The sequence below is a fragment of the Zootoca vivipara genome, chromosome 4 (genome assembly GCF_965207765.1).
Source record: "Zootoca vivipara chromosome 4, rZooViv2.hap1.1, whole genome shotgun sequence".
NCBI lineage: Eukaryota > Metazoa > Chordata > Lepidosauria > Squamata > Lacertidae > Zootoca > Zootoca vivipara.
In genome coordinates this window covers 84,698,252-84,721,230 of record NC_142587.1, presented here as the reverse complement: position 1 = coordinate 84,721,230, position 22,979 = coordinate 84,698,252, and the positions used below count along the sequence as shown (strand labels likewise).

The 22,979-nt window shown below is 42.5% G+C and overlaps 1 protein-coding gene and 1 long non-coding RNA gene across 2 annotated transcripts in view; one reads left to right on the top strand and one right to left on the bottom strand.

Annotated features, from left to right (window-relative positions):
* The window catches only part of PDGFD (platelet derived growth factor D), a 148,516-nt gene that overhangs the window by 113,151 nt on the left and 12,386 nt on the right, over positions 1–22,979 (bottom strand). The gene's annotated exons all lie outside the window — the stretch shown is intronic.
* On the top strand, positions 5,190–10,535 carry LOC148686029 (uncharacterized). The gene is made up of 2 exons (XR_015949710.1): positions 5,190–5,371; positions 10,196–10,535. It is a non-coding gene; the product is annotated as an uncharacterized LOC148686029 (long non-coding RNA).

The following is a 22,979-nucleotide window of genomic DNA, read 5'->3' as shown; positions in this document are numbered from 1 at the left end:
ACACACACACACACACACACACACACACACCTAATGCAGCAGGCCTAGAAGCTTGGAGACATGGCAGAGGTGGAAGGGGTTAGAACTATGCAGAGTCGTTAGGTCTGTGCAATTAGCGTACTTGTGGCTAAGCAAACTTGACAAGAGTATTTTGGCAGCGGCTATTCGGCTCGGAAAGAACGTTCCCCCACAGCCAGATGGAAGACATTCAAAGGAACCTGCTTAATGACATTGAGTTAAGAGAGGAATAACGCATCACATCCCAGTGCTACAAAACAGCCTACCCAAATCTGTTACATTGTGTGGAAACATCCTCATTCCCAGCTGAAAAGACAACTAAGTGTATGAGACTGCAGTTTCTCACTTTTGTCCCTATATAACCTCTGCAGTTCTCCTCCCTTCCCTCCTTTCACTGTTCCTTCTACTGTAAAAGACTTTGGGGGGGGGTAGCATTGAACCACGACAGGGCCTTCTTGGTGGTGGTTCCCCATTTGTGGAATTCCTTCCCTAATGAGGTGTGTCTATCTCATTCCTGTTTACTCAGGCATCTGAAGGGTGAAAGATCTGTCAGGGAACCCTGACATTATTAACTATGAGAGTTAACTATTAACTATGAGAGTAGGTGATTGTTTTTTAGAAATATATTTTTTTTAAAAAAATAGTTGGTTCCTGCTGACTTTTAGCAAAAATAAATAAATCATCCTTCCAGTAGAAGCCCATTTGCTCATTTGAGCTGTATGACACTGGACGGCAAACTCACACAAGACCATCCCTCTCCTTGTGTAAATGGGGAAATTGCAACTGGTAGTTTTTCAGTTCCTGGAGCCATAAGATAGATGACCTCTTGCCCCCATGAGCTTTAAGAGAGTTGCTTGGACCAGTCCTCAGTTAAATTAATTACAGGCAATATTTTCTAGGGCTGAGGTGATATTTCTCAGAAAAGATTTTTATCGTTGAATTATCTGATCATTTTCTTCTTCACTGTCCCTCTGAACGGTGACGAATATTTGATAAAACGACTGACATATACACTGCCTGCAAAGAAGGATGTGAGCACTAAAATGCTCATCATTTTTACCCTTGTGACAAAACGATACTTTATATAATATACACAAAGATCAATTTGATACACAATCACAAGACAGCCAGTCTTCCGTACGTTATTTTCACTAATATATGCTTTTGTACACACATCCCCCCCCCCCGTATACATTTTTGTTTGGTGAACTGCCTAACAAAATTCCAAGAAGTGCACTTCTTAAAGGGTGGCTGTTTCAATTCTCATAGTGTTTCAGAAAAAGCGAATTAAGACTATTCGCCTGAACTGTACTGGATTTCTCTCCCTCCTTTAGGCACAGATCACTAAGTGCTTAAGGATCGGAAGCAGGATTTTGAATTGTGCTTGGAATTAAAGGGGTGCCGATGCAATTAAACAAAGATCAGACCCTGGATTAACAAATCGGATTCAGAATCAAATAACTAATAAAAACAGAATACAGAGATACAGGCGAATCTCGCAGCCACTGCACAGCCTTACTAAATGCCATTGAAAGAGAAAAAGCCCTAGACGTTATTCAGTGGATGTGCAAAACCCAATAGGCCTTCATTCCAAAAAATAAAAAATGGCAACTATTAACATCAAAATGTTTGCATAAATAAGAACCCAAAATGAGTGCCTCTCCCAAGGAAGAAAGACATTTCATTTGTTTCACATGTTCCGTCTATGAAAATTTGAAATGGAAGTCTCTACAATTTCTCTGTTACTTTGGATATTCAACTGGATATTGCTTTATACAGAGGGAAGAAAATGGATCCATTTTTCTAGTGATGTTGTCTTTCTTTCTTTCTTCTCTTTTTAAAATTTATGTTCCACTGTGTTCCTGCACAAGGGAGATAAAGTATCGTCAGCAGGAAAGCTCGCTACGCTGTGATGTAGGCAGAGAGCTGCAGGGTATATATATTCTCAAACTGATCTCGCATTTCATTCACTCATCCAAACATTTCTCTGAGATGCTGTACACTGTGTTGGAAATACAGAGCTGGCACACTGACTTTAACAAGCGCTCAGAGGTTGCAAAGGCTGAAGGTGTCCTTCGCTGATAATTACTGAGTCCCATTGTGGCTGAATTATTTGCAATGCTAATGCCTAAACTAGCACCAGTTCTTTCTTTCTTGTTCTTTCTATCCTGTTAAAAAATAAATAAATCCATTTCGACAGATGTTAGTCAATCGATTTAAATACTGTATGAAATTGGCTGCTCCTGCAGGCCAATCAGGTTGCGGATTCACTTCTGCCAGCCGCCTGATTGGCTGCTCCTGCAGGCCAATCAGGTTGCGGATTCACTTCCACCTGGAGTTGGATTGGGTGGCTCCTGCGGACCAATCAGACTGCTGATTCTGGATCCTATTGTTCTATGATTCAGCTCAGTACATAACACTGTAGAAATAATGTTCAAATTGGGGTCCACAATTTGACCTCCCACCTTTCCTCTCCTCTTACCTGGGTGTTGCTGCTGCTTCCCCCCCCCCCAGTGGCTCTAAACAACAAGCAACACATCGGCTAATAACATACTGACAAAATCTTTATAACATTTTACTGTTTCAAAATTCATAAACAGAAGACATATAATATGTGCACGGAGTCACAAATAATAGGAATCAAATAAATGTTCCATGAACAAGAATGGTAGGAGTGGTAAGTCACTATCAAAAGTCAATGAGATGGAGGCAAAATGCCTTTCCACAGTCAATATCCTGCAAATGTGAGATGATAGGTGCTCCTAACATAGAAATAGGGTACTCCGAGCACAGCAGCAGAGAGCAGAACAGTTCTTCCAGGATAATGAACTGTTTCAATGATAATTCAAAAAAAAATTGTCCCCAGAGGTACATCAAATGGCTATAGATCAGCAATCACTTAAAAGTGTAATAAGCTGGTGTTGTTGGCAGTGGTAGCAGAAAGGAGAAACAGTGGAGGGGCTCTCCCCAATATCTCCTTTGGAACTGGGCAAACTTCTAGGGGTTATGCTGGCTGCAAAGAGCTCCTGGAAAACATAGGCTTTGTGATGTCATAGGGGGCCTTGGGGAAATGATGCTTCCCAGGGTTACTTCCACATGGTAGTGTGCAGAGCATTGGCATGGTGGACAATGGAGGAGGGAAGAGGAGAAACAGCCTCTGTCTTCTCCACTCCTGTTTGTCAGTGTTGTAGCAGCAACAGCACCAGTGGGTGGGAAGGACTGAGAAGAAGTATAGAGGCAGAAGAAAAGTATTCCATATCTAAACTATGGAACTTGCTCACACTGGAGACAGGGATGCCCACCAACTTTGATGTCTTTAAAAAGAGGATTGGACAAGTCTATTGATGGCCGCTGGCCATGATGGCCTTTGCAGATGCAGTGAGCAGTGCTTTCAAATGTCGGTTGCTGAAAACCACGGGAGGGGAGAGCACCCTTGTACTTAGTTCCTGCTTGTGGGTTTCCCACAGAAATCTGGCTAGCCACTGTGAGAACAGGATGCTGGGCTAGATGGACCAATGGCACGACTCAGTAGGCTGTTCTTATGAGGCCTTGGGGGCAGCCTGGGAGGAATAGCTGAGCTCAACTTCAGTTTGTGTGAGCTGTAGGTAGGTACCCCCAACCCACATTTTCTAATATGGATAAAGATTGTGACGGTCTTCCTGCCCTTTTCCAACTTGACTTATTTCACCCGATTCACAGATCGGAGCAGCCTCCACTGACAGATGGATGGAGGCAGAAGAGGAAGCTATAGATTTTCCTAAAATCCCTTGTAACATTTCTTAAATTAGCCATACAAAGTGCAAGAAGCAATTCCCGCAAAGGAGAGTTCGGAAGGATTTACTGTTGTTATTTCTCACTCTCAGCTTTCGCTGTCTTAAGTTTCAAAGCAGGGAACTGTGCCATAGGAAACAACACAAAGCAAATTTGTGTCCAAATAGCCCCTTGAAATTTTCCACAAATGTTTGTCAGCAGAGAATTTGAGGTGTGTGGGAACATTTCATCAAATTTCTGGAGGGGAAGGAGAAAATTCTCAACAGTTTCTGGGGGGGGTGGGGGCACAACTAGTAATAGCAGTTGCACAGTTTCTCCCCACACCCCCTCAGTCCCCCCCTTTTTATTGCTACTGCAAGATTCTAGATCTCCTGTTTCTCAATATTATGGGAGAAAATGTATTGGCTGAGGCAACGACTTAAACTTGGGGCACCAACTTTGTAAATTTCAGGCACCAAAGATGGGTCTTTAGCAGACATTCAGTGTGGACAAAGTGTGGAATTTCAGGGAACGACAATCCGTTTCTGCTGCTCGTATTCCATTGTGCCAGGTTCCCCCTTTATCCTCCAATATTCATGCACTGTGGCCTGCTTTGCCAGCAGCCTTCTCCCTTCATTCCGACAGCTCGGGGGAGGCTTGGGGGTCGTGGGTGGGCAGCGTGCTGAATGTCACCCCCGGGCGCACCGGGCGCCCATGACTCCCAAGCCTACCTTGAGCCGTTGTGCTTCATTTTTACAGCTGGGGAAGGTTTGGGAGTCGGGGGGCAGGTGGCGTGCCCGGGGGTGACATTTGGCACGCCGCCCCCTGTGACTCCCAAGCCTACCCTAAGCCGTCAATGTGTGGGGAGGAGGGTTGACAAAAAAATTCGCACCGGGTACCACCAGAGCTTGCTACACTTCTGATCCCTCTTCTGCTGCCACCATGTGGTGTCCATGTTTCAGTCACATATACAGTCCAGATTTTTACCTATGGTGCTGATCACAGTCTCCTATACGCTTTGGATTTTATGCACATATGCCCTACTGACACAATAAGCCCACCTGTCTAAGGACCCCAGACAAAGTCACACTAGATGAGTAAAGGAGACAAATTTTCAAGGCAGCCAACAAACATTAGCATATCCCAAGCAATAAAATACAGTATGTAAAAAATTAAACCGTGATCACAAATCAGATCAGAGGGACAGCCCTGGTTCAAACAGAGTCCTGCCCCCCTGCAATTGTCAGCTCGGTGGAGCTGCTCTCAGATGGTGAGAGTAACACATAAGCAGGCTCATAATGTGAAATCTTTCTAAAAACCCTTCCTGTCATGCAATGTTTATTACAAGCTTAAGGGTAAGATGATGCAACAGAAAACATGTGAGCTGATGTTCAGCAACTTGGTATGACTTGGTTGGCTATTCAGTCCTTGAAATGCTGCTTCAAACAAAGATTTGGGGGCAGCCTGTTTTAAAGGAACTGCTCCATTCCCCGTAGTCTTCAGCTCTGACAAATTATCTTGGCGCTACCAGTCTTTCCTGTATTTCTTCCAGATGGGAAGCTGCCACCAAAATCTGGAAACCCCTGAGAGAAAAATCGGTGAGGTTGGTGGCTTTGTGTTTTTCCAATCTGACGTGTTTGGCAGAGATCACTGATGTTTAATGAGTGAAAACCTTTCAGTATATTAGGTTCTGAAGTATAGTTAGATGTTGATAGGCCAGGGAGGCAAGATCTAGGCTGCAATCCTGTGCCCTGTTACTTGTTGTTCACTGCCATGATACAGGATTACAGCCTTAGAAGAATTGTGTATGTAATATGAATTGTAACTCTGAAGAAAAAAAATGAAGTTTTCCTGTAGTTTGCAAAATCTTTAAAATTAATAGATTACCTTTCATTACAGTGGCTGACACTGGTCAATTAATGGCTTGCTTTGTAATCCATTAAAATGAAATAATTCTGTATGTCTGCCTTCTTGATATGAATATGTTTTGGAAGATAGTGAAAGAAATGTAAAACAGCTAACAATGTAATCCACAAAGCCTCCAATTGATTGAGAAATGGCTTTCTTTATTATTATTTGGAGATGGCTTCAAATAAAGAAGTGTTGTCTTTCAGCCTCATATCTGCCAATGACGATTTGCCTTCATTGATCAAACTCTCCTCAATTAATCCAAAAAATCTATAGTTGATTAATTTTTTAAAATACAAATTAATTGAGATATGCAGGCCATCTATCATCATAGAATGTCAACAGTGGGTTTGGAAGCTCAGATTCTGTGCTAAGCCTGTGGGTTTTTCTTTCTCCTGCTATGTATCAAGCTACCACTATCACATTTCCCAGGTTTCTGTCTGTGCTTGGATGTGAGGTATCATTACAGATGACTGGCTTATCATGTGATCACATGGCTGATCCTACCATTAGCCAGAATGAGGAAGTGGCCTCAGACAGAGGGTTTTGAAGTGTGGGTGGGTTCCCGCAAAGCAAGAAACAGTGGTGGCAGCAAGAACCTTTATTAAACTAACAGAACTGGACAACAGGGGCAAAGCAACCGCTTATATACATTTCTGAAGGCCTGAGCCACTCCCATTCTCAACGTGATTGGCTGTCTAGGCTTCCAAGCTGCGAATCATAACTCAGAGTTTAAGGGCCAATGGCAGTAGCCCAAATCCTGAAATGTTCTGTGATTGGATATCATGTATCGAATCAGAACACAGGGGCTCAGAATCCTTAGTCCAGCTCAGGCAAACACAGACCACAGAATGCCTGCCATGAAAGGCGAGTAAATTGTGAATTATTTAATACTATTCAGTGCCATGGAGAGAACTTAAGAAGACTCCTGCTGGATCAGGCCAATGGCCTGTCTAATTCTGCATTGTGTTCCCCCAGTGGCCAACCTGTATGGGTAGCCTGAATGCAGGACATGAGCCTGAAAGCAGCACTCACCCAACTTGAAATTCCCAGCACCTAATATTTATAGGTCTACTGCTTTTGACAGGAGCGGTAGAACATAACCATTCTGGCTAGCAGTCTTTATCCTCCATGAAAATGAGGTGCGGTTTTGTAGAATTCTCTGCCCCAGTTCCAAAATAACATGGTTAGCTTTACTTGCAGAGGGGTGGGGGAATGTCCTTTGTTGCTCCACCTCAGGCTGCAAAATGTCTTGGCCTGCCCCGTCTGACATTTACACCACCCAGTAAGTTAGCAAGAAAAGTGGTTGCCTGCATTTACTCACAAACTGGCTGTTGAATGTCCAAGTGTTATGGACTCTACTGTTTCCTGCCAGTCTTTGGCTTCATAGCAAGGCAGCTGATTGAGGGCCTTCTGCCATGTACAGTGGTACCTCGGGTTACGAACACCTCTGGTTACAAACACTTTGGGCTACAGACGCCGCTAACCCGGAAGTAGTACCTCGGGCTAAGAACTGTACCTCAGGATGAGAACAGAAATCGCGCGGCGGCAGCGGGAGGCCCCATTAGCTAAAGTTGTACCTCAGGTTAAGAACGGTTTCAGGTTAAGAATGGACCTCCGGAACAAATTAAGTACGTAACCAGCTGTACTGGAAGTGGAAAGATCCATTTGCCCGAATAAATAAAGCCCATGGAGATGCATAAAATCGGAATATTTTTCTTACCCCCTGAGCTTCTGGTTCTGCATCTTTACCATCTGCTGGAATTTATTTTTAAGCTCCAATTTTGTAAAATGGAAAAAGAGAGTTTGTTGCCAAGATATAAAGTCACCATTTGCAGAAAAACTGAAAGTTAGTATTATTATTTTAATCTTTTGTTGGAAGCCGCCCAGAGTGGCTGGGGAAACCCAGCCAGATGCGTGGGGTATAAATAAATTATCATCATCATCATCATTTAGCTATTGTCATATATATGGTGAATCTATGACATATGCCTGTGCGACAGCACAGAGTGCGACAGCTAAACTAGGAGGTTTGATATTGCCCTGTTGTCATGTTTAGGCCACTTTCTATAGAATCATAAACTTGTAGAATTGAAAGGGACCTCAAGGGACATTTGGCCAAACCCTTGAAATGCAAGGTGAAGTGCAGTGAATTTCTGGTGAAGTTTGGGCTTGTAGAGGCCGTTCCCGGTTGCAGGGATGAAGGTCCACAATTTGGATGCTCTGCCCTCAAAGCCTGATGGACTCTGATAAAGGCTCTGCAAGAGAGTGTTTTGAAAGGGGATTTGCAAAACCCAAGTTTTGAGAAGCCCCTTGCAAACTACAATGTTGCGCAGTGCTTTGAAAGGGGCTTAGCAAGACCATTTAGTGTTTTTCTGTGTGATTAGCATTCCTTCTCTTGTGACAACCCTTCAGTGTACTGTACTGTAATGTATTGTCATCCCTACATTGTATATTTGTGGGTGGGCCAAAACATCAGCTTCCTTAAGCACACCCTCTGGACTAACTTGAAACTTACGCTGGGTATTTCCAGGTCTTGCTCTCAGCCACAATACCAGCTCTCTGGAGATTCAATGATCAGCCTTAACCTCAGCCAGGAAAGTAGTATTTTATAAATTAAGATTTGTTTAAGAAGAATAAGCAAGCAAACAAACATATCATGCAGCTGTTTAAGTTTTGTTTATGTTGGTTGAACTTCTTTGTGGTTAAACAAGCAAAGAGAATGAAAAAAAAGTTCTACTGATCACATTTTGCTTGCATGACTCAGTTCTGCCTCCTTCCATTTTTGTATTGGAGGCCGAAGGAACAAATGGACTGATAGGTTTGAACTGCTGACGAGCGCTTTATTATGAATTCCCAGCAGATCACAGAATGTAGAAGGTTGATAAATCCAACCTCTCTCAAATTGGGTATCATTTGCAATTTGATTGAAGAGACCTGGGGTACAAATTCCACGTCAAAGATTAAAAGTAGGGTTGCCATACGTCCAGTCTGTCCCGGCAGCAGTGTCCCATGCTGTTTCCCCATAAAAATAGCCTGTTTTTTATGTTATATACTGGGTGTGGTTATATATAATTGGAAGTATGATTATGATTATTATTGTTTTTTCTTATTATCTGAAAAAATTAAAAAAAATAATTTTTTAAAAAAACAAACGGCAAAACAATAATAATGGGCAAAACTAAAAAAAATGGGCAAAATTAAAAAAATGCTCAACAACTTTTCTGTCCGGCAACCCTAATTAAAGGTCTGGACTCAAGATTAAGTTGGAAACACCAGTACTGTTGTTTTTTTAAGGATGTTAGTTGTGGATGCCAACATAGATCCATCATAATTATTGCGAAGGGATTTGGCCTTTTCATACACATAGCTTAGCATCATTTAATTGTTTGCAATAATAGTAACACAGGCTGCCGTCAAACACACTTACATGGAAGTAAGCCCACTGAACTCAGTGTGCCTCGCTTCTGATTCAACATGGATAGGGTTGAGCTGCATATGGAGAATGGACAAACAGACATAGTTTGAGTGGTTGTCTTTAATACAAAGCACCTGATTCTACATTGTCACTGAGTGGCAGTCTGCTCTTTGCAGAAACACCAGCAAGGTCTCCTGAGAGGTTCATACAGATTGGCTTGGTCTGTAATCGGGGAGGCAGTCTGCTGGTGGCCTAGTCTCAACATGTCAACAAATTGACATACCACAACTTGGTGTGGTAGCTAATTACAAGACGTAGCTGGTTCCTTTGATTATGGCTTAGTTGGTTACATCTCTCTGGGACGGATTTGATGGGGTTAGTGAGTCATGATTGACAGAGATCCAGTGAGATCCAGTGTCCAGTCCAGTCCAGGATGTCTGCTCACACAGTGGGGCTTCTGCTCCTCTCCCCTACAGTCCCCCAGGTGACCCCAAAATATTCTCTTGAGGGTTTGGGGACCCTTTGCAGCTGATTTTTTGGGGGGTCTTGTGGGAACAGGGAAACTAGCATTCCTATTGCACAAGCAGAGTTCCATTGAACAAGTGGGCAGATAATACTAGATGTCAACCTTTATTTTTAAAGCATGAAACAGCACTTCAGACAAGTTTTTCTCTGGTTCTTGGAAGGATGCAGTTAATCATTAAACATAAATTTATATGACTTCCATAGAATACCATCTTAAATTAAGTATAACTTTTTCATTCGTCCATTCATTTACACACACACACACACACGCACACACACACACAGAGAGAGAGAGAGAGAGAGAGGCATGCCAGTTCTAGTTTTCTTGACTCTTTTAGACAAATATATGTTTGTCTTTAATCATGGGCAACTAACTGAATAGCTAGAAGATGATGTCAGATTATCTGATCTCATACTTCAGTAATTTTGGTCTATGTGCAATATTTAGATTTTACTGCACTTCACTGTAAAGTACATGTTTTGTTTTACAACTCTTTTGGCATCACACAGAAGTAAAATGGATGTCTTTGTAGTAGCAAATAAATAACATGTGCTATTATTTTCCATTGTTTTCAGAAATACAAATACCATAGACTACATGAAGGACTTTCGCAGAACGCATAACAGGAGTTATGTGAAACTGAAAATATTCTACAGCCATGAAGATCCACAAAGTCCAAGAAGATAGAAAATGTTGGCCATGCAGTTACTCTCAGTTGAGTTATTTTCAGCTCTCACAGATGTCAATAATTCAATTAGGATTACAGATGTTCTTTTTCACCAGTGAAAATACTACAACTGGTAATTATTAAGCCTGCTGTATTAATGCATAAAAATGGAATTCAGATGAAATATGGCATTCCTGAAACTTCCAGTATCGATGCAAAATATAGTGGCCCCAATTCTGAATATCCTCTATGCTATCAACAAATCACTTTTTGAGTCACTGTTATATAAGTGGTCATTGTGTATTTTCATGATTCCTGCATTCTCACGATATTTCAGCCACTGACGACAAACCATTTGCATTCTTCCGAAATATTTACTCTTTGCGCCACATTCTCCATATTTGCACAAGCAAAATATCACAAAAGCAATTGCCTGTGCACTCTTAAAACTACAAAAACCTTGATGCAGTACAATGAAGACTGAATAGACATGAAAACATCTGGGACCTTTAGCTGAACCGAGGAATCCTCAATACCGACTGAATGGCAACACAAAGAGAACTAGCTGAAACTTGACCAGAAAGATGGCAATAAAGGTATAGGGTCATCCACCTTACAAAGGGTGAAAAGATGTTTATTTTCAAAAGTCACATATTTTGATAGGGTACTGAGATTTGACAAGCCAAGCATAGCTGGTCCTGGAAGAATATAAACATTCCCCCGCAATTACAATGGGATGACAATTTTATTATAGTATTAGCAAAATACACATTGAGGCATGTTTGTAGAAGGAGGAATTCTAGACTGAGAGGACTGTTAGAGTGTGTGTGTGTGTGTGTGTGTGTACACATGTGGAAGCCTCTAAAAATCCCTGTCACCAAGAGATGAGTCACTTGGAGATGGGTGGGGAGGGCAAGCTTTGCTTTAACTGCAATTGTGTCCCTCAGAGTTCAGTAATAATAATAATAATAATAATAATAATAATAATAATAATAATAATAATAATAATATATTTATACCCCGCCCATCTGGCTGGGTTTCCCCAGCCACTCTGGGCGGCTTTCAACAGAAATATTAGAATACACTAATTTCTTAAATATTAAAAGCTTCCCTAAACAGGGCTGCCTTCAGATGTCCTAAAAGTCCTCTAAAAGACTAAACGACTAAACAACAATAATTCATCAAATATTAAAAGCTTCCCTAAACAGGGCTGCCTTCAGATGTCTTCTAAATGTCAGATAGTTGTTCATTTCCTTGACTTCTGGTGGGAGGGTGTTCCACAGGGTGGGTGCCACTACCGAGAAGGCCCTCTGCCTAGTTCCCTGTAACTTGGCTTCTCGCAGCAAGGGAACCGCCAGAAGGCCCTCGGCGCTGGATCTCAGTGTCTGGGCAGAGCGATGGAGGTGGAGACGCTCCTTCAGGTATACTTGACTGAGGCGGTTTAGGGCTTTAAAGGTCAGCATCAACACTTTGAATGGCTAATGTACTGGGAGCCAATGTAGGTCTTTCAAGACCGGTGTTATGTGGTCTCGGCGGCCGCTCCCAGTCACTAGTCTAGCTGCCGCATTCTGGATTGGTTGTAGTTTCCATGTCACCTTCAAAGGTAGCCCCACGTAGAGCACATTGCAGTAGTCCAAGCGGGAGATAACTAGAGCATGCACCACTCTGGCGAGACAGTCTGCGGGCAGGTAGGGTCTCAGCCTACGTACCAGATGGAGCTCTACAAAGGAGTTCATTGAAACCATTCATTCATATCGGAGAAAGTAAAGGTGTTATTTGAAGACATCTTTAAGGTGCTTCCTTGACTGTGGTGCTTCCACTGACTGAGAAGCAAGATGACTTTCAAATGTGTTGTGTGACACTTTTACATGTATGGCCTCGGAATGTATTCTGTTTCTTGGTCATGCCAGACTGTTTTTATATAACGAGAGCTGTTTATTATATTTATTTAAATCATTTGATTCCACCTGAACATATCTTATTGCAAGCCACTAGGCCAGGGGGCGGCAAGGTTTACCTTGCCTGGGCCGGTTCCCTGCCGCGGAGCCTCTTCCGTGGACTGGATTGCGGGCGCATGTGAGTGCACGCGCCCGCGATTTCTGGCACCTGCGTCTGTGCAGACGTGATTTCCGACGCTACGGAAGCGAGTGCCTGCGTCACGCTGCGCCGGTTTAGCGCAGTGTGCGGGGACTCGCCCAGCATGCAGCTTGGTTCGGGGTGGCTCGGGGGCCGGTTAAATGACCCCCGTGGGCCGCTTGTGGCCCATGGGCCTTAGGTTGCCTACACCTGCACTACACTCACACTGGACTGTTAGATCTCTGAATTATACTATTTGAGACTGAAAATAGCAATGTCTTTTTTTAATGCTCCCCATACATTTTAAAAAACAACACAACCTGTATGTAGTAAATTGTATACAGCACACTGAATGCTGAGCACAATCCTGTCCCCCAAAAGGCTAAATGACTACATATTTATTTATTTAGACATTTATGTTCCACACTTTGGGCGGTAGCTTCTCAGAGTAACTAAAGGCCAAGGTATAAATTTCCCAGAAGAGACAGGTTAATATGAGAAGCAACAGATCTACCTCTAACAATGGCACCACCTGATACATTACAATTACCTATTCCCAGCAAAGAGGTCTTCAAAAAAAAGGGCCATCCATTCAGCCTGGTGTGCAAATTGGATGCTAATTAAAAACCATATGAATACCTGAACCTTTGCAACTCAAAGCTGTAAAGTAAATTAGCATTTTATTTACTGGTCATTAACACGAGGTGAAGAGCAGAGGATATTGCACTATTTTTAATAAGGTCACAACTATAATAAATTACTTTGAGACAAATTGGGCAGCTTCACCCAAAGAGAAGCGCCCTGGGTTTGCAAAGGAGGCAGGCTGCATAGGGAGGGAATCATGATAGTGGCGGCTTATATGACTTGCACTTGGAGATGGGCAGAGATCCATCGTTTTCTGGTCAGTAACAATTATCACTGTGTCAATTTCTAAAAAATAAAACAAAAATATTATTCCCCTGCAAAAGGGGATTCCATTTTTTGGCCTCATTGTCAGGGCACTTCAGAATTTCTTTACAATTTCTATGGTTGCGGTGTTTGAAGGTTGCCTTATTGAGAAGAGGTGGTTGAGGGTGGTGTGTGTCCTTCTTTTCTTCTTCAGCACTGTGCAGCCTCCCTGGCTGCTCGCACTCCCTGTGGGCTTTCACTGAAGCACAGCCACCTGGGATGACTGCAGAGCACAGACTATGCATGGGTGAGATGATTTGAAGAAGGGAAGAAAGGACACTCACAAGCACCCCTTGGCTACTACAAAAGTAAGACGAGCCCCTCAAAAACCCTGCACCCCACCCATAAGAATTTCACTAAAACTTTCTCTCCCCTTTGATCATTTTCAAATGCAATTTCTTTCCTTCTAATTGGTGGGAATTAATTTATTCACAAATCCTTTCCATTCCTGCATTTATCTACACTTTAAAAAAAACATGTGCACAGAAATTTTATTCAAATACAAAATTAATCTCAAACAGTGCATTTCTCCTTTTACCCTAAAATTGCCTTTTTAGCATATTTTGTTATGTATGAGCCAGAACTGTATTGCAAAATCCAGAGATGTGAGAAACCCAAAGGAGAATTTCATTTTGATTTCCACATGAGTCTGGAAGGTGCAGATCAGATTAGTTCCCATAGGAATTCACAGAAACAAAAGTTCATTGAGCACCTGGAGGGCCAAAAATTCCCTCGATGGGCCTGTAATTTCCTTCTGCCTCTAATCCCTATTTGGAAAATGGTGTTCGGCAGGCTACTTTCCAGGTGTTTGAGAAGCAGTCACGTTTAGTGACTTTTAGGAGAGAAGATGAAGCATTACACATCAACTTACTCATTTTATTTATTTCACAAGATTTATAAACTATTTGATTGTAGCAAAACCTCAAGGTAAATGTAAAGGGACTCCTGACCATTAGGTCCAGTCGTGACCGACTCTGGGGTTGCGGCACTCATCTCGGGTTATTGGCCGAGGGAGCCTGCGTACAGCTTCCAGGTCATGTGGCCAGCATGACAAAGCCGCTTCTGGCGAACCAGAGCAGCACACGGAAACGCCGTTAACCTTCCCGCCGAAGCGGTACCTATTTATCTACTTGCACTTGACATGCTTTCAAACTGCTAGGTTGGCAGGAGCAGGGACTGAGCAACGGGAGCTCACCCCGTCGCGGGGATTCAAACCGCCAACCTTCTGGTCGGCAAGCATTAGACTCTGTGGTTTAACCCACAGCGCCACCCACATCCCTCAAAGTGGTTTACAAAAATAATGAAACAAAATTTTCAGGGAGAAAAACAGTTTAAAATACAACATTCAAAAAATCATTAAAATCAAGCCAATTTGAGTTCTTGGAAACCTCTTAAGAATATCCTGTCTGGGCTCAATGAATCATGCATCATTAATTGGTTGCAACTGAGGGTCCCTCAGTCCGCATACCATTTCCTGATTTAAAAAAAAAGGGGAACGTCTCTTTATTATTTTCATATAATAGGACAGACGGAAACTTAACTGGTAGCAGAAATTGACACTGTTATTGTTCTCTTATCCCACGGGCAAGATGTTTTCACCTACAGCATTTTCTTAACACTGGCATAGCAAAAAGGTGCACTGCTTGTTCACAGTATCAGCAGCAATGAATAGCTTCTTCACAGAGTGCTGATACAGCAACCATTTGCTGACTTTTGTTGGCCTAGTCTTTTTCTCTTTTTTTTTAAACTTTCCTCAAAGGTACTTTTTGGGAGCACGAGCCACTGCCTCACTCTATTAACTGTTCAGTTTGCTTTCAAGGCCTACACAACTTGGAGCCAACTGAACTGAACTCAGCCAACCAGCCACATATTGCAACCTCCCAATGACTTGCTTATCTATTTTTCCTGCTTGCCTGAGATTTCAAAAGCAGTGTGTCTGCCAGGCTCCTGTTAGGTCTAGTGAGTTGCAACCAGCTTGGCGGGTCCCTATACTGTGCAGGCTTGTATGTGAAGCAATTTGAACCAATAAAAAGCCCCTCTCAAATAAGCCCATCTCAAATGTCTAGTATTATTGTCACCTGGTCCTTTAAACTCCGCTAGAAAGGAATTGGTGAAGTAATTGTTGTTGCTTACACATTGCCGAAAAAGAGAAAATGGATTACCAGAAACAGAGACCAAAAGAGTACAGTGGTACCTCGGTTTATGAACACAATTGGTTCCGGAAGTCTGTTCATAAACTAAAGCATTCATAAACTGAAGCGAACTTTCCCATTGAAAGTAAAGGAAAGTGGATTAATCTGTTCCAGACAGTCTGCAGAGTACTTAAACTGAAGCGTTCATAAACTGAAGCGAACTTTCCCATTGAAAGTAATGGAAAGTGAATTAATCCGTTCCAGACGGGTCCACAGAGTACTCAACCTGAAGCGTACTTAACCCGAAGCATGGGTGTAATTGGTTCCGGAAGTCTGTTCATAAACTGAAGCGTTCATAAACTGAAGCGAACTTTCCCATTGAAAGTAATGGAAAGTGAATTAATCCGTTCCAGATGGGTCCGCAGCGTTCGTAAACCGAAAATTCATAAACCGAGGTTCCACTGTACACACATCTGCAGAAAACTTACACGTGGAGTTGTATATGTACAGTATAGGTCAAATTTAGGGGGGGGGATCTCAGGAGTCCGGGAATCTTAAATAAAACAAAACAGCACAATAAGAAGCAAGAAAATGCCACTATGTAGCAAATTAGAAAGTAGGGGAGCCATCTACTGTACACACTGCAAAGAAAAGAGAAAATGCATCAGTGACAAAAGCTGACAAAGAGTAATAATAATGATGATGATAATTATAATTATAATTATTTATTATTTATACTCTGCTCATCTGGCTGGGTTTCCCCAGCCACTCTGGGCGGCTTCCAGCAAAATATTAAAATACAATAATTCAGAGTGCTCACTGGAAGGACAGATCATGAAGCTGAGGCTCCAATACTTTGGCCACCTCATGAGAAGAGAAGACTCCCTGGAAAAGACCCTGATGTTGGGAAAGATGGAGGGCACAAGGAGAAGGGGACGACAGAGGATGAGAGGGTTGGACAGTGTTCTCGAAGCTACGAACATGAGCTTGACCAAACTGCGGGAGGCAGTGGAAGACAGGAGTGCCTGACGTGCTCTGGTCCATGGGGTCACGAAGAGTCGGACATGACTAAACAACTAAACAACAACAACAATAATTCATCAAATATTAAAAGCTTCTAAATGTCTAAATGTCTTCTAAATGTCAGATAGTTGTTTATTTCCTTGACTTCTGGTGGGAGGGCGTTCCACAGGGTGGGCGCCACTACTGAGAACGCCCTCTGCCTGGTTCCCTGAAACTTCACTTCTCGCAGCGAGGGAACTGCCAGAAGGCCCTCGGAGCTGGACCTCAGTGTCTGGGCTGAATGATGGGGGTGGAGATGCTCCTTCAGATATACTGGGCCGAGACCGTTTAGGGCTTTAAAGGTCAGCACCAACCCTTTGAATTGTGTACCAGCCCTTTGAATTGTGCCTGGAAACGTACTGGGAGCCAATGTAGGTCTTTCAGGACCGGAGTTATGAAGTCTTGGCGGGCACTCCCAGTCACCAGTCTAGCTGCCGCACTCTGGATTAGTTATAGCGCACAGATTTGTAGTATGCACAGATTTGCACAATGGTTGCATATACAATTTTATAGGTACATATGCAGATTTTAAAAAGGCTGGAATTCAACTAGGATTCTCGCTCAACTCTAAATCTCCCTGTAGTGGGGAAGGCAATGTGTGACCAGATGACATCTGCACCTGTTCATTCCAGTGTCCAGGTGCTTGTTGAAACGCCAAGGCCTACCTGCTCTCGCTTCTTAGGGTTCATTATCTTTCAACTGGACTTGGAGTTGACAACCCTTCAAGCAGAGGAATGGCCTCTGACAGCACTTCAATTAGAGGGAATGTCCTCTGTAAAGTTGAACTCCTGGCCTTTGTAGAAGGGTATGCAGACTGCTAAAGACGTCTAGCTGGAGAAGGGGCATCCAAGTAGCAAGGGAAACAACCAGGTATTTTCACATCCCATGCGAGAAATGTGAAAGGGGCAAAAACAGCTAGATTTCAACTGTCCCAGCAAAGTGGATTCTCTGGATGTTTTCTGGAAAATCTAATTAAGGAAAGTTCTGTTTCCCAAGCCACAGAGGTTTGTGTTGCATTTTAATTATGATACCTCTGGTTAAGAACTTAATTTGTTCCGGAGGTCCGTTCTTAACCTGAAACTGTTCCTAACCTGAAGCACCACTTTAGCTAATGGGGCCTCCTGCTGCCGCCGTGCCACCGGAGCACGATTTCTGTTCTCATCCTGAAGCAAAGTTCTTAACCCGAGGTACTATTTCTGGGTTAGCGGAGTTTGTAACCTGAAGTGTTTGTAACCTGAAGCATTTGTAACCCGAGGTACCACTGTACTAAAAGAATAAGACGTCCACAGTAGCCTTCCTTCCTTCCTTCCTTCCTTCCTTCCTTCCTTCCTTCCTTCCTTCCTTCCTTCCTTTTTCTCTTTCTCTTTCTTTTCATTTAAACTTTTTTTAAATCTCACATCTTCAGAATTAAAAGTTTTGATTGTATTCTGCTGTCAAGTCAAATCAGCACATTGGCTTGGATGAGGCCAGATATACTTTTCCTCCTCTCCGAAAACTCCAGTTTCAGCATGGCCACAAGAAAGCCACTAGCTTTGTAATTTATCGTGCCATAACAGTTCAAGGATGCACAGTCATTAGAATTGAAAGAATATTGAGAGCTTTCTCGTGTCAGTCATCCAAGAAAGGAGGTTATCGCAAAAGCTTTTGAGAGAGAAAGAAAGAGAAAGAGAAATTGTGTGATAGTTGTTATGTGTGCTCCAAAAGGGAGGATATTCAAAGAATGTTCTATGATATCTTTACTAGTATACAAGCTTTTAGGTATTTCCCCCCGTTATGTACGAGGAATAGTTTTTTCGAACTCACAACTATATTCATTTAATTCTATATTGTATGTATTTTGTTGCTATGGCTGTTGGCTATGCAAATAAAGTTTATTGTTGTTGTTGTATATTCATTGTGCTGTCAACCGACACTGATCCAATAAAAGATATTATCTGGACAATGGGCACCACTGGTTTTTAGACATTATACTTATATGAAACCTGCCACTGAATGCCGAATGCAGAGCAGCAGCAGTAGGAGACAGTTACAGCCTACTGCCTACTTACGGGACCGACTCTTCTGGTATGCCCTGCGGAGGACCTTAAGGTCCATAAATAGTAGCATCCTAGAGGTCCCGGGCCCAAAGGAAGTCAGATTAGCCTCAACTAGAACCAGGGCCTTCTCAACACTGCCCCCGACCTGGTGGAACGCTCTGTCTCCTGAGAGCAGGGCCCTGCGGGACCTGATTTCTTTCCGCAGGGCCTGTAAGACAGAGTTGTTCCGCCTGGCCTTTGGCCTGGACCCAGCTTGATCACCTCCCCCACTTCCCTTTTTCCTTTCCGTATGAGGCTGCATTTTAATTTTAATTTTGTATTTAATCTTGTTTTTAAGTTCTATCTTGATCATAGAATCATAGAGTTGGAAGAGACCACAAGGGCCATCCAGTCCAACCCCCTGCCAAGCAGGAAACACCATCAAAGCATTCTTGACATATGCCTGTCAAGCCTCTGCTTAAAGACCTCCAAAGAAGGAGACTCCACCACACTCCTTGGTAGCAAATTCCACTGCCGAACAGCTCTTACTGCCAGGAAGTTCTTCCTAATGTTTAGGTGGAATCTTCTTTCTTGTAGTTTGAATCCATTGCTCCGTGTCCACTTCTCTGGAGCAGCAGAAAACAACATTTCACCCTCTTCTATATGACATCCTTTTATACAATATATTTGAATATGGCTATCATATCACCCCTTAACCTTCTCTTCTCCAGGCTAAACATACTCAGCTCCTTAAGCCGTTCCTCATAAGGCATCGTTTCCAGGCCTTTGACCATGGAATAAATTTTTTTATATCTAGTGTTAGCCACCCTGAGCCCGGTTTTGGCTGGAAAGGGTGGGGTATAAATAATAATAATAATAATAATAATAATAATAATAATAATAATAATAATAATTGCAAGGCTTGATTTTCATGTACTTTACAGAGGCATCTGGTTGGTCACCAGAATGCTAGACTAGGAAAACGGAGCAGGAAACACCATCAAAGCATTCTTGACATATACCTGTCAAGCCTCTGCTTAAAGACCTCCAAATAAGGAGACTCCACCACACTCCTTGGTAGCAAATCCCACTGCCGAACAGCTCTTACTGTCAGGAAGTTCTTCCTAATGCTTGGGTGGAATCTTCTTTCACTATTCTGTGACCGATTCTTCCCCACCAGCAATTAGCATTTGTGAACATTCTGTGACATTATAGTTGAATTGTCAAAGTAGGGGGAGCTTGCAGGTGACAGGCAAATAGTCAGTTTAGCAACCATTTCAACCCAGTCATATATGCAGCTTGCACTGTTTCATGTATTTCAGTGGCTTCCCTTGCATGTTCTAAATGGCAGGTTGCATCACACAGACGACATGACTGTCCCCACTTCCACTGAAGCTGATAGGAATGTTGCCACTCATTATTTTGGTGGGAAGGAGCAAGGTCCCCCTCATTGTATTTTAAGCTCTTCGTGAAATTTGCTTCCATGTTTCTCTTGGAGCTCAACCTCCTAAAGTCCCAAGCGCACGGCGGGGGTATTTGGGGGCTAGCAGGAAGTCTATTCAGCTGGCAACTTTTGTCGCCTCACGCTGTTCCCAGTGTGTCGAGTCAAGTGCTCAGACTGCCAAAACACAAATGTAGGAAGCTGCCTTTTAAAGCACGAGACAAAAGATCAGCGCCAAGGAATGAAACCAGAAATTACTCAAATACAATAGGAAGCTTGACGTCACCGAGAATTTATGACTTACCAGAATAGCAGAGACATGCCACGCTGCCAAAAAGAGAGAGAGAAATATTCGCCCATTGGGCTGCCATTCCTACGACAGTGTCACTAAAATGATTATTTCGAAGCAGACAATGAGTCCACAGCTGAGGCAACATCACATTGGCCCTGGCTGCAGCTGACTCAGTCCAATATGGTCTCATTCGTTCGTCCAGAAATAATGGTGTGCTGTTGTTCTTGTGAAACAGCAGCATTCCATGCACCCCACAAGAAAACCAGCGGAATCAATTAAAAGAAAAACTCAACAGCAGTGAAAACACAACAGCAAATAAATTTAATTTAAAATTCAAGATTAAGGTGAGATGGTTTTCAGACATCTTAAATCTGAAGGACCATCAGGCCAAGATAAAGCAGACTCGTTTTCTGTGGCTCTGAAGGGTAGGACTAAGAACCAAGGAATGGAAATGGCAGCGAAGGAAATTTTGGCTGAACTGAGATCAAGATTTTGTCAGTAGAGATGGACACATTGGTCAGTTTCAGTTTCTTATTTATCCAATTTAAAGTTCATAGTTCTACACCAGTTTGCAACTTTTTGTTTTTTTAATTCCTGAAAATTCACCAATTATTTTGTGCAAATATCTCCTAGTGCAAATCTCTCCTTTACTGGGAGAAAGGCAGGAAATAAATAAAATCAATCAATCAATCAAATGAAAGGAGGTCCTTTGAACTCAATGGGACTTACCTCTGGCAAGACATGCAGAGGATTGTGCTCTTAAAAGATTGTGATTAAGAAGATATCCACGTATCAATGCATGATCAAGGTGGAATAGTTTGTTAGGGATTCAGGAAGGAGGTATTGCTTATCCCTTTCTACAGCTAATTCCTATTGTCCATCTGCTGCCTTTGGCCTTAGTCAGCTGGCCCTTTCAGAAATAAAGAATGCAATTATGCATCTAAGGAACGAAAGCAACACTGCAATCAAAATAAGTTATTTTTAAGGGGTTCTTAAAGTTGGTGCTGATAATACCATTCAGCTGTTAAAATTCGCTGTAACTCTGAAACTGACTGGGGAGTTTATAATTGAAATATCTGCCTTCGCGTGATATACATCTATCTGATAAAACAGGCCAGTCACTGCCTATCCTTTGTGGAACTCCATTATATTGATTACAGCTGAGTCAGATTTGTGATTTTCCCTGGTTCCTTTAGTACTCTGAGACAGCAATGTAGTTAAGAGCTAATGTAGAGTAGTGATGCAATGAACATATGTTGTAGGTGAGAAATTATCTGTGCAAATCTCAGCAAAACTATTAACTGGACAGCCTTACTTAAACCACTAAGGGACTGGTTCAGACTTGCAAAATAAAAGTTTGGCGCTATGGGGGCAGTGTTAAGAACTTGCATGCCTACATGCTCCCTCTTCCTGTCAGGTGCTGTGATCCCATCCCTCTCTTTCTGGTTTCAAGCAAACCACTGTTTCCGAATTTTCATCTAAAACAAGCAAACTAAGGTTTGCAGATCAAGACTGGAGACCAGGATCAAATGCCTGAGGCTGGGGGTTCTTAAGGTTCTCATCATAGTGCCAAACCATAGTCTGAACTAGAGATGGCTGGATCTGTAAATTTTGGTTTCTCTCCGCTTCTCGTTTTTCCACTCGCAAGTTCAGTTCTCCACATTTCCACATCAGCTTGCCAATTTTTGAAAAAAAATCCTCACGGAAATTCAGCCACATCTTTGTGCTACTTTTTCCTCATATGCACAAGTTTGTCTACTACACATTTGTGCAAAGCAACCCCCCACTTATATAATGCATTTTGTATTGTCAGCAACACATGTATTTTTATGCATACTTTGCCCTAGCATAAGCATTTTTGTATCTATTACGTGGCTGGAAAACTGCATTGCAAAATTCTGATAGTGTGAATTTTGAAGGAGGGCTGTGTCTTGGTTTGCTTACAGTTTCAGAAATTGAGAATTGGGTAGGTTTGCCTAGAAATGTTAGCTGAATGAATTTTCTCCCCCCCCCAACCCAAAGCTGAACCAGCCCAATGATCCCTCTCCCAGGCCGAAGTAAGGGGAGAACTTATGGAAGGGCATAACAATTTGAAGACAGAGCAGAACTAAAATGGGAGCAGCGATGCTTTTCAGAAACATTTTCACTGCTGATGGGAGTTGTAGTCTGAAAACATGACCATGCCAGCTAAGACTGATGAGAGTTGTAGTCCAAAACATCTCCAGGGCACCAGGGCTGGTTTATTCATTTAACCCTTCCTTTGCCCATGGCATATGTCTGCCAGCTGGGCTCAAGCAACCATAAGCCAGCTTGACCCCCCTGGGTACTTCCTTTTGTGTTCATGTCTTTGTACATGAAAGGTTTGCAGTGGGTGAAAGGATACATGGAATTTCCTTATTCAGATTATTCACCTATCAAAAGGGGTGCTTTTTGTCTAAAGGCTACTGGCAACAGTAATCCAAATTGTTATTTTCCATTTTATGAAAGAACCTTTTTCTTCCCTTCCCTTTTATGCCTTTGAGCATCCAACCTCTAATCTTGGTATTCTGTTGCAGTCAAAAGATCTGGATCCCCTCGAGATGTCTTTGCAAATCTGCAAATTAAGGTTGTTGAAATCTGGACATGAGCCCAGAGTATTTCACTAAATTAGGTTTTGTCCTAGGATTGTAATTAAAGTAGCAGTGCTGGAACATGCTCAGGACAGACCCTTCAAAAAAAACAAACCT